This window comes from Ailuropoda melanoleuca, chromosome 10, assembly GCF_002007445.2.
Source record: "Ailuropoda melanoleuca isolate Jingjing chromosome 10, ASM200744v2, whole genome shotgun sequence".
Taxonomy (NCBI): domain Eukaryota; kingdom Metazoa; phylum Chordata; class Mammalia; order Carnivora; family Ursidae; genus Ailuropoda; species Ailuropoda melanoleuca.
In genome coordinates this window covers 74,667,300-74,678,933 of record NC_048227.1, presented here as the reverse complement: position 1 = coordinate 74,678,933, position 11,634 = coordinate 74,667,300, and the positions used below count along the sequence as shown (strand labels likewise).

The 11,634-nt window shown below is 40.3% G+C and overlaps 1 pseudogene; it reads right to left on the bottom strand.

The window, feature by feature from the left end:
• Positions 1-3,177: 3,177 nt before the first annotated feature.
• Positions 3,178-3,632, bottom strand: LOC100481377 (annotated as a pseudogene).
• Between the last annotated feature and the right edge of the window lie 8,002 nt (positions 3,633-11,634).

The window sequence follows — 11,634 nt, the reverse complement described above, 5'->3', positions numbered from 1 at the left end:
GGAAAGAGCTGAGATGTCCATCAACAGATGACTGGATAAAGAAGAAGTTGTATATACATACAATGGAATATTACTCAGTCACCAAAAAGCATGAAATCTTACCATTTACAATTTACAATGCTGTGGAGGAGCTGGAGGGTATTATGCTGAGCAAGAAAAGTCAACTGAAGAAAGACAGTTATCATATGGTTTCACTCATATGTGGGATGTAAGAAACAGTGCAGAGGGTCATAGGGGAAGGGAGGGAAAACTGAATGGGATGAAATCAGAGAGGGAGACAAACCATAAGAGACTCTTAAGTATAGGAAAGAAACTGAGGGTTGCTGGAGGGGTAGGTGGGTGGGGGGATGGGGTAATTGGGTGATGGGCCTTAAGGAGGGCACATGATGTGATGAGGACGGGGTGTTATATGCAACTGATGAATTACTGAACTCTACATCTGAAACTAATAATGTACTATATCTTGGCTAATGAATTTAAATTAAAAAAAAGAAAGAATTATAAATTCACACGACAGTGAAGTAGAATTTTCTACATATGAAACCAACATAAGTTAGAGAAATTGCTATATAATAGTGGCTTAGAGAAAACAGATACCCTAATTCAGTTTTATGACAAAAATGTAAACTCCTGAAAACCATTATAAGTACCACTTGGCAATATATGACTCATTGACTTTCACTCATTTCCTCTCTACAAATTTATTGGTAAAATCATAAACTATGCCAAGAAAAACATACATAAAATGCCATTATTACATTATTGACAAAGCTTATAAGGGGAAATAATGCCTACAGTTATAGTAAATGTATTAAATGAAACACTACATATCCTTTGAACAGAATGAGTTAGATCAATATGTCCTGATATCAAAGATCTTCGAGAAAATTATCTAGTAAAAAAATACAGTGCCAAGCAGTGAGTATGATTTCATTTGTGCAAACAACACAGATTTTATTTATCCATTTATATACACTGTTTTATGTACAAACACATTCTAGGAATTTGCACCACTTTTAAAAATTGGATGAAGGGCCAAGAGATATAAACGAAGAGAGGTGGGAAGAAGACTTGAATTTTCATTTGATGTGTCAAAGCACTTAGACTTTTAACGTTTGAATATATTAAATATAGTTTAAGATAAATTAGTAAAAATAACAGTAACTTAAATGCTTTTAAAATAAAGATAAGAGTTTTTAAAACAATTTTTGAAGAGAAGAAATATTTCAGGTTAGATCTGTTAACGTACGGAGGTATAGTTTGAAAGTGTCCTGAACGCTTGGTCCCAGGTCTACTTCTGTTTTCTTCCTATGCTCTCGGGATGGGAGGATTATGCTTAATTTCCATGAAGAGCTGTTCTCGTAAATATTGTTTACTCCTTTCCATGGAGATGGAGCATGTTACCTGATTGGTGGGTGAGAACATTTGGTTCATGTTTCTCAGGTGGCTAGAGCTAATCTCTTATAAAGTCCCAAGACCCAAGATAGCTCTTTCCTCTTCTTTCTATTTAAACTGGTGAGGAAATCAGGCTAGTTTGATTAATGTTGAGTCAGTCAGCACATCCAACAAGAGAGCAAAGGGCTGACACTGGATTTCAGACTTATCTAGAGTATAGATTTCAGTATATAGGAGGATGATGTGATAAGGAGAAGGAGCACAGGCCTTAACATAATACTCCAAGATGCAAATTTATTGTCTCATTTCCAGCTGGTGAATTATTTAAACTTACAAAACCTCTGTTTCTTTATTAGTAAAATATTGGCAATAAAATTTTCTTACACCGAAGAAAAATTTTATTAAAATATAGATTACTGGTTATTTAAAAATGCATGGGAAAAGACAAACATGCATAAGCATTATCATATAACTGATTTCTAAACTCAATACTTTTGAATTACAAAACAATGATCATTACCCCCCCAAATTAAGTTTATTGAAACAAATTGATTTTTAAGTTGGTCTAAAACTCTTTTCACTATTTTGTCTACAAATATTACTAAGTTTTTCTGTTTCATCTCATATCAGAACTTTGGTTTTTGACATGTTTACTTTTCAAAGTAGTATGTAGTTATTTCTTAGAGTTAATGTCAGCAACTATGAGAAGCTTCTCTAAGTCAAGAATTCAATACAATCGCTGCTTTGGGAATAGTAACCACTCTGGCTTACCTGCACCAAGACTCATGCATTGAAAGGCAAATATTAATGGGCAAAATACGGAGGTTGACAATAGGAAGACTAAGAAAAGACGTTTTCTAAAAGCACTGTTTCTAAAAAAACACTCCATTATTTACTTTGGTACTGTTGCTGGAGAAGCAGTTTCTGCCAGACCACAGCTTTATCATTGTTCATTTTATTTCCTTTTCTTAAAAGTGGCAGACTTTAACAATTTGTTGGGTCAACCAAATAAGCAGAGACCTTTAAATTACCATATACTTTAACTCCATAAAATAAATTATTTTCTTAACTGGTTCAGCAGCCTTGTGTCTGGAAAGGTAGCAAAATCCACTTTGTTAATTAGAAGGCTGACTCCCAGGATGTTTGTAAGATGCCCAGAGTCTTCTAATACCAGTCATGACAATGGACCTTCTTGAACCCAGTGAGGTAATAAATGTGAAAATGACCTCATCTATCAATACATTGTGGAGTCAGCAAAACCATAAGGTAGGGACTGGCTGGTATAAAACAAGGGAGTATATTTCCTCTTAAATAATGCAAGGGGAATATGTATGGTAATCAAAAGAATCTATAATAAACTTGTGAAGAGATGATTCTGCTTTACTTGTAAGTCTACTTAAACTGACTATGATGAAATGATTGAAAATTTTCTTCTAACACAATCTCATTCATTATAAGCTAAGCTGGTCTTGGTTTCTTACAAAGCTGGTATTTCCTTGGATTTATCTCTTACACCCTCACTTTATAGCCATTTAGTTTATAACCTGGACCTGCCTGGCCTGTCTATAAAGCCTCTCTTCAGAAAGATCCCAGATACATTAAAGAGAAGCATCTTCCAGTAAAAATCTTCACTTTGTAACAGCATGTGAAGAACCAGCAACCGGCCCTCGAATTAAATACCTCTCATTCCACATTATTACAGAAACAGTGCAGTTTACTGACCATTCCTTCCTTATAGAAAACTCAGTAGCTATAAAAACATTTGTTCAGTTTTAAAACACTTTAATAGTTGTTAATTCTAAATATCCAAAAACCATGTAACTTGGGCATTTTTGGAATTACCAACTCAGAAGAGAAACTGTGTTTAGGATGAAGTGAATTGGATCATACTTTGTATAGAGACTTGCCAGAAAATATGGAATTATTGGAAAAATTATACAAAACTTCTGTGCAGATGTAAACCGCACTCCACAGTCCATTGTTTCTAGGGTGTCAGGAGTTTTGTTTTACCCTGGGCAGGAGTTTCAAAAGGCATTCCTTTTACTGCATGCAAAAATCATGCATCTCAGAATATGTATAATATTTGTTAAGGTATAAGCGATAGGAACACTAAAGAAGGGACTACTGAGAAAGACAATCTGAAGCAAGACTGCTAACACCTACGTCGGCCACCTACCCCGGTTGTTCATTATACCAGTACTTGGATTCGCCTCACTCCGGGCAACTCCAATATTCATATTTGCTCCACCGCCCCACTCTGGGCAACTGGCTGAGAGCAGGACCAGCTCCGTGTGTCTCTTCAAGACCAGATGCCAATGGTCAGCTCCAGCACTAATGTTTTTATAAAAGTATTGTAGTGATATTTATACATGATAAGAGGGGGAAAAGCACCTGACATAATTTCAGGCCCATGGTAGGTGTTTAATAAATAGGGGTTAACCACTTAACTTTACATGCTAAACACTTTACATTGTGCCCCACTGCGTACTTTCAATTTAGTGCCATAGATGATCAGATTTAAAATTAAGTAAGGTTTTAAAATTGAGATATAATCGACATATAACATTGTGTTAGTTTGGGGTATACAATGTAATTTTATATATATATATTTACCATAATAAGTTTAGTTAACATTCATCACCAGACGTAGTCACAAATTTTTTTCTTGTGATGACAATATTTAATATATACTATCTTAGCAACTTGCAAATATATAATACAATATCATTAACTACAGTCATCATACCATATGTTACATCTCCATGACTTATTTATCTTATATCTGAAAGTATGTACTTTTTGACCACCTTTGCCTGTTTTACCCACTCCCTACCCCCGTCTCTGGCAACCACTAATCTCTTTTCTATATTTATGAGCTTGATTTTTTTATAAATTCCATGTAAAATGAGATCAGACAGTATTTTTCTTTCTCTGACTTATTTCACTTAGCATAAAGCCCTATAAGGTTCATCCATGTTGTTGCAAACGACAGGCTTTTATTCTTTATTATAGCTGATAATATTCCATTTTGTATATATCGATACATATGTATGAATATATATGTATACATCATATTTTCTTCACCTGTTCATCCACTGATGAACACTTACATTGTTTCCATGCCTTAGCTATTGTAAATAATGCTGCACTGAATGTAGGGCTGCATTTATCTTTCTGAGACAAGGACCTAATTCCCTTCAGATAAATACTCAGAAGTGGAATTACTGGATCATATGGTAGTTTTTAATTTTTGAGAAAACTTCATACTATTTTTCATAGTGGCTACACCAATCTACTTCCCCACCAGCAGTGCATAAGAGTTCCCTCTTCTCCACATTCTCCTTACCACTTGTTACTTCTTGTCTTTTAATAATAGCCATTCTAACAGGTATGGGTGGTATCTAGTGGTTTTCCTTGATCTCTGCATTTTCCTGATGACTAGTGATGTTGAGCAACTTTTCATGCCCCTGTTGGCCATCTGTTTGTCTTCTTTGGAAAAATGTCTGTTCAGACTGCCCATTTTAAAATCAGATTGTTTATATTTTTTGAATATTAATTCCCAATCAGATATATGATTTGCGAACAATTTCTCCCATTTTGTGGGGTTTTTTTCCCCTTTCCTTTTTTTTTTTTTGATGATTTCCTTTGCTTCCTTTTTGTTTGACATAGTCCCATTCGTATTTTGTTTTTGCCTTTGCTTTTGGTGTCAAATCCAAAAACTCATCATAGACCAATGTCAAGGATCTTACCTCCTGTTTTCTTCTAGGGGATTATGGTTCCATGTCTCACTGTCAAATCTTTAATCCATTTGCATTTGGGGTAAGATAATGGTCCAATTTCATTCTTTTGCAGGTGGCTGTCCAGTTCTCTCAGCACCATTTATTTAAGAGAATGTCCTTTTCCCATTGTATATGCTTGGATCCTTTGCTGTAAATTAACTGACCACACAAGTGTGAGTTTATTTCTGGGCTCTCTATTCTATTCCATTGATCTTTGTGTCTGTTTTTATGCCAGTACCTTACTGTTTTTCTAACTATAGCTTTGTAGTATAGCTTGAAATTTGTAAGTGAGATGCCTCCAGATTTGTTCTTTCTCAAGATTGCTTGGCTATGCAGGGTCTTTCATGGTAGCATCCACGTTTTAAGATTGTTTTATTTCTGTGAAAAATGACACTGGAATTTTAATAGGCAATGCATTAACTGTAGACTACTTTGGGTAGTATGGACATTTTAACAACGTTACTGTTTCCAATTCATGAACATGGAATTTCTTTCCATTTACTTGTGTCTTTTTCAATTTCTTTCATTAATGTCTTATAGTTTTCAGTGTACAGGTCTTTCACCTCCTTGATTAAATTTATTTCTAGGTATTTTTTTCTTTTGAAATAATTGTAAATGAAATTATTTTTCTTAATTTATACGTTTATAGGTTATGAACCTGCCACAATTACATTAGATTATCCTGAATTTAACTGCATTTTACCTCTATCAAGAGGGATTTATGCTTTCAGATGTTTTCTTGTTGCTAATTAGCAACTCTTTTGTTTCAGCTTAAAGAAGTCCCTTTAACATTTCTTATAAAGCCAGTCTAGTCGTGCTGAACCCCTTCAGCTTTTGCCTGTCTGGAGAACTCTTTATTTTTCCTTCAGTTCTGAAGAAAAGATTTGCCAGGTAGAGTATTTGTGGTTGGGAGTTTTTTTCTTTCAGCACTTTGAATAATTCATGCCACCCTTCTGGCTGGTAATATTTCTCCTGAAAAATCTACCAAGTCTTATGGGCGGGGGGGGGGGGCTCTCTTGTACATAATGAGTTGTTTTTCTCTAATTGCTTTTACGATTCTCTCTTTGTCTTTAACTTTTGACAATTTAATTATAATGTGTCTTGGTGTAGGTCTTTTGGGGCTCTTCTTATTTGGAACTCTAGGTTTCCTGAATCTGGATGTCTGTGTCCTTCCCCAAGTTACAGACATTTTCAGTCATTATTTCTTTCAATATGTTTTCTGCCCCTTTCTCTCTCTCTTCTATTTCTGGGACCCTTGCAACACAAATATTGGTCCACTTGGTGTTGTGCCATAGTGGTCTTTAAGCTATCTTGATCTTTTTCTCATTCTTCTCTCTTTTTGCTCCTCTCATTGGATGAAATCCGCTGCTGATGTACTCAAGTTCCGGATCCTTCCACTTTCATCCAGACTTCAGTTGAATCTCTCTATTGTATTTTTCAGCTCAGTTATATTTTTTTCAAGTTGATGATTTCAGTTTGGTACTTTCTTATATTTTATATTTCCCTGTTGAAATTTTTACTTTGCTCGTGAATTCTTCTCCTGACCTCAGAAAGCATCTTTATGACCATTATTTTGAACTCTTTATCGGGTAAATCACTTATCTCCATTTTATTAAAGTCTTTTTCTGAGGTTTTATGCTGTTCTATTGTTTGGAACATATTCCTGTGTGTCTTCGTTTTCCTTGCCTTTCTGTGCTGGTTTCTATGGACTAGACAAAACAGCCACCTCTCCCAGTTTTAAAGATTCATCTGTATAAAAGATAAATCTTACCACTCAACCCTACTCTTGTTCTTGGTTGTCTTTCAATTCTTTGTGAAACTGCTTAGTGTGTTCTTAAAGGCCCCCAGTAGTTGAAGGTGGGCCAAGACCTGTCAGTGTCCCAAAGACGCAGAGCTCAGTCAACACCTGGATGCCAGATGATTTTAAGCTGGATCCTCAATAGCAGCTTTTGTTTGTTGCAGTCCTATGGAACCCATGAGTTTAATTAAGCCCTGTTAGCCATCAGAGCCATGCAATCAAGGGGTATCTTCCGGGTAAAAACTGAAAAAAAAAAAAACATGGCACAGATGTGTGTACAAGTTCCTTTCCACAAGATACCTCCACCTTGAAGCAAAACAAAGGGAGAGTTCCAAGATGGCACCTATCAAGTTACTGGTTTCTGAAGAGTATTGCAGTATTAAATTGGAAGCCTGCCCCTCGAAGTCGATAGCTATTAAAATGAACAAATAGGCCTCTTTCATGAAAAGATTGGGTGTGTTTCAGTTTGCTGCCTCTGCTCTGGACCCTTGGGAATTTGCCACAGTGAGTCTGCGCAAGCCCTTTAAGAACTGTCTCCTAGTTTGCTCTAGCCTTCTAGGTCTTGTGGATGCAAGCCCTGCCGGCTTTCAAAGCTAAATGTTTGGGAGCCCATCTCTAACATGAAAGTCTTAGAAGTTGGGGTACCAGATGTGGGGGTCCAAACCCATCACTCACTCCTTAAGGAGAAGCTGGGAGTTGTGAGATCCCTCCCTATCGTGTGTCTGGGGTTTCTTGCAAGATTGTGTCTCAGCCTCTCCTTCCTACTTTGATGTGGATTTTTTCTCATTTTCCCAAAAAGAAAGAGTCACTCAGCTAGTTCCTGGATTTCTTTCAGAGTGAATTGTTCTGTCTGTAGCTGTGGACTTGGTGTCCGTGAAAGGAGGTAAGTTCTGGAGTTTCCTATGTCACCATCTTCACTGAAGCTTCTGAGATGCCCAAGTTCATTTCCTCCCACCTAATTATACATTATACTTCAGCAAACAGTTGTCCTCATTCAAAGAAAGGAGGAGGTAGTGACCACTGCAGCAGAAGAGTAGGAGGTAACAACCTTCTTGGTGAGGTTAGGGGCAGCAAAAGGGGCATCTGGCCTCAGTCTTGAATCATGAAATTCAACAAATTTTTTAAAGCATTTTTAAATTATATTAACATGAATCATCAGCTTTGACAGTTTCAATTCTTCACTCAGTCTTCACTATTTATTTTAAATATCAGAGGTTAAGATGGCGGAGGAGTAGGGGACACCTTTTTCAGCCGGTCCCCTGAGTTGAGCTGGATAGGTACCAGACCAGCAGGAATATCCACGGAATCAGCCTGAGACGCAGGAAGATACATCTGGATCTCTACAAATGAACATCTCCAGCGCTGAGTATCGAGGTACGAAGCGGGGAGCCGTGAAACCGCGCACAGATATCGGAAGCTAAACAGAAGGGGGAGGGAGCCGCCGTGTCAGGGCGCCGGGAAGCGGTAGCCACCTGCAAGGGGGAGCGGACAGACCGCGGACCCGCACGCTTGAGACAGCAGGCTGAGAAGGGAGCTCCGGGAGCGCACGCGGGACGGCTGGCGGTTGGCGGGCCACCTGCACGGGGGAGCAGGCGGACTCGCGGACGGCACCCGCGAGACAACAGACTTAGAACGCGAGCTCCAGGAGCGCGCGCGCAGGGCGGCTGGCGGGCCACCTGCACCGGGGAGCGGGCGGACCGCGGACCCGCACTCTGGAAACGGCAGACTGAGTCCGTGAGCCGGGAGCGTGCACCACCAAGCATCTCACGGAGCTCCGGAGCTCCGGTGTGCTCACTGGATCGAGGCTGAGACCGGGAGCTCCGGGAGCGTCCGCGGGGCGGCTGGCGGCTGGAGGGCCACCTGCACGGGGGAGCAGGCGGACTCGCGGTCAGCACCCGTGAGACACCAGACTGAGACGGGGAGCTCCGGGAGCCCGCGCGGGGCGGCTGGCGGCGGGCGGGGTTGGAAACACAAAGGACAGAGACGTGCCGGCCCTGGAAGTGAGGGCTGGGACGCCGGGTGTGGGGCGCACAGCCCGGGATGCTGCAGGGTTGAGCAGCACCAACAGAAACAGAGTTAAAGTGGCCAGAACATCAGTGGAGAACGATCCGCGATCCCTCTGTTCTGAGACAGAGGCTGAATTTCAGCCGCTGCTGCTCTCTCAGAAGAGGCATAGCAAACCGCCAGGGAAAGCCGCCAGAGAACAAAAGCCCGGAAATACCGGCTCACAGGGTGCCCATCCCCATCCCCCCTCGCAAGGGACACAGAGACTCTACCCAAACAGGGTTTTCTGAGTACCTGCAGGCAGGCCCCTCCCCCAGAAGGCAGGCTGAAAAATCAAGAAGCCCACAACCCGGAGCGCCTGAGTGGCGCAGTCACCAAGCACCTGTCTTCGGATTAGGGTGTGATCACAACGCTCCGTAAGGAGTCCTTCATCGGGCTTCTCCACCGGGAACCTGCTTCTTCCTCTCCCACTCCTCTGCTTGGGTTCCCTTTCTTGCTGACTGTCTCTCTCTCTCTCAAATAAATAAATAAACTCTTTAAGGAAGAAGCCCACATCCCTAAGATCTCTATAAAACAAGGGCGCACGGCCTGGGTCCCAGTCAACACTTGGGCTCTGGACAACCCTGCAATCTCTCTTCATCAGAATGACGAGAAGGAGAAGTCCCCCCCAGCAAAGAAAAGATAATGAGTCTGTGGCCTCTGCCACAGAATTGGCCTCGGCCACAGAATTAATACATATGGATGTATCCCAATTATCAGAAATGGAATTCAGAGCAACAATGGTCAAGATGATGAGTAAACTTGAAAAAAGCATCAGAGAAAGCGTTGCTGAGAATATAGAATCCCTAAGGGCAGAAATGAGAGCGAATCTGACAGAAATTAAAAATTCTATGAGCCAAATGCAGTCAAAACTAGAGGCTCTGACGGCCAGGGTCACCGAGGCAGAGGAACGCGTTAGCGAATTGGAGGATGGGTTAGTAGAAGAAAAAACGAAAATAGAAGCTGGTCTTAAAAAAATCCACGCCCACGAATGTAGATTACGGGAGATTACTGACTCTATGAAACGATCCAATGTCAGAATCATCGGCATCCCTGAAGGGGTGGAGAAAAACAGAGGTCTAGAAGAGATATTTGAACAAATTGTAGCTGAAAACTTCCCTAATCTAGCAAGGGAAACAAGCATTCGTGTCCAAGAGGCAGAGAGGACCCCATCCAAGCTCAACCAGGACAAACCTACGCCACGGCATGTCATAGTGCAATTCGCAAATATTAGATCCAAGGATACAGTATTGAAAGCGGCCAGGGCAAAGAAATTTCTCACGTACCAAGGCAAAGGTATCAGGATTACGTCAGACCTGTCTACAGAGACCTGGAATGAGAGAAAGGCTTGGGGGGGCATTTTTAAAGCTCTTTCAGAGAAAAACATGCAGCCAAGGATCCTTTATCCAGCAAAGCTGTCATTCAGAATTGATGGAGAAATAAAGACGTTCCAAAATCGCCAATCATTAACCAATTTCGTAACCACGAAACCAGCCCTACAGGAGATATTAAGGGGGGCTCTATAAAGGTAAAAAGGCCCCAAGAGTGATACAGAGCAGCAAGTCACAACCGATACAAAGACTTTAAAGAGAAATGGCATCATTAAAATCATATCTGTCAATAATCTCTATCAATCTAAATGGCTTAAACTCTCCCATAAAACGCCACAGGGTTGCAGATTGGATAAAAAGACATGACCCATCCATTTGCTGTCTACAAGAGACTCATTTTGAACCCAAAGATGCATTCAGACTTAGAGTAAGGGGATGGAGTACCATCTTCCACGCAAATGGACCTCAAAAGAAAGCTGGAGTAGCAATTCTCATATCAGATAGACTGGATTTTAAACTAGAGGCCATAGAGAGAGATACAGAAGGGCACTATATTATTCTTAAAGGAAGTATTCAACAAGTGGATATGACAATTATTAATATATATGCCCCCAACAGGGGAGCAGCAAGATACACAAGCCAACTCTTAACCAAAATAAAGAGACATATAGATAAGAACACAGTAATAGTAGGGGACCTCAACACCCCACTATCAGAAATAGACAGAACACCCTGGCAAAAACTAAGCAAAGAATCAAAGGCTTTGAATGCCATACTCGACGAGTTGGACCTCATAGATATATATAGAACACTACACCCCAGAACCAAAGAATACTCATTCTATTCAAATGCCCATGGAACATTCTCAAGAATAGATCATGCTCTGGGACACAAAACAGGTCTCAGCCAATACCAAAAGATTGAAATTATCCCCTGCATATTCTCAGACCACAACGCTCTGAAATTGGAACTCAACCACAAGGAAAAACCTGGAAGAAACTCAAACACTTGGAGGCTAAGAACCATCCTGCTCAAGAATGACTCGATAAACCAGGAAATCAAAAAACAAATTAAACAATTTATGGAGACCAACGAGAATGAATACACAACGGTCCAAAACCTATGGGATACTGCAAAGGCAGTCCTAAGGGGGAAATACATAGCCATCCAAGCCTCACTCAAAAGAATAGAAAAATCTAAAATGCAGTTTCTATATTCTCACCTCAAGAAACTGGAACAGCAACAGAGGGACAGGCCTAACCCACTGACAAGGAAGGAGTTGACCAAG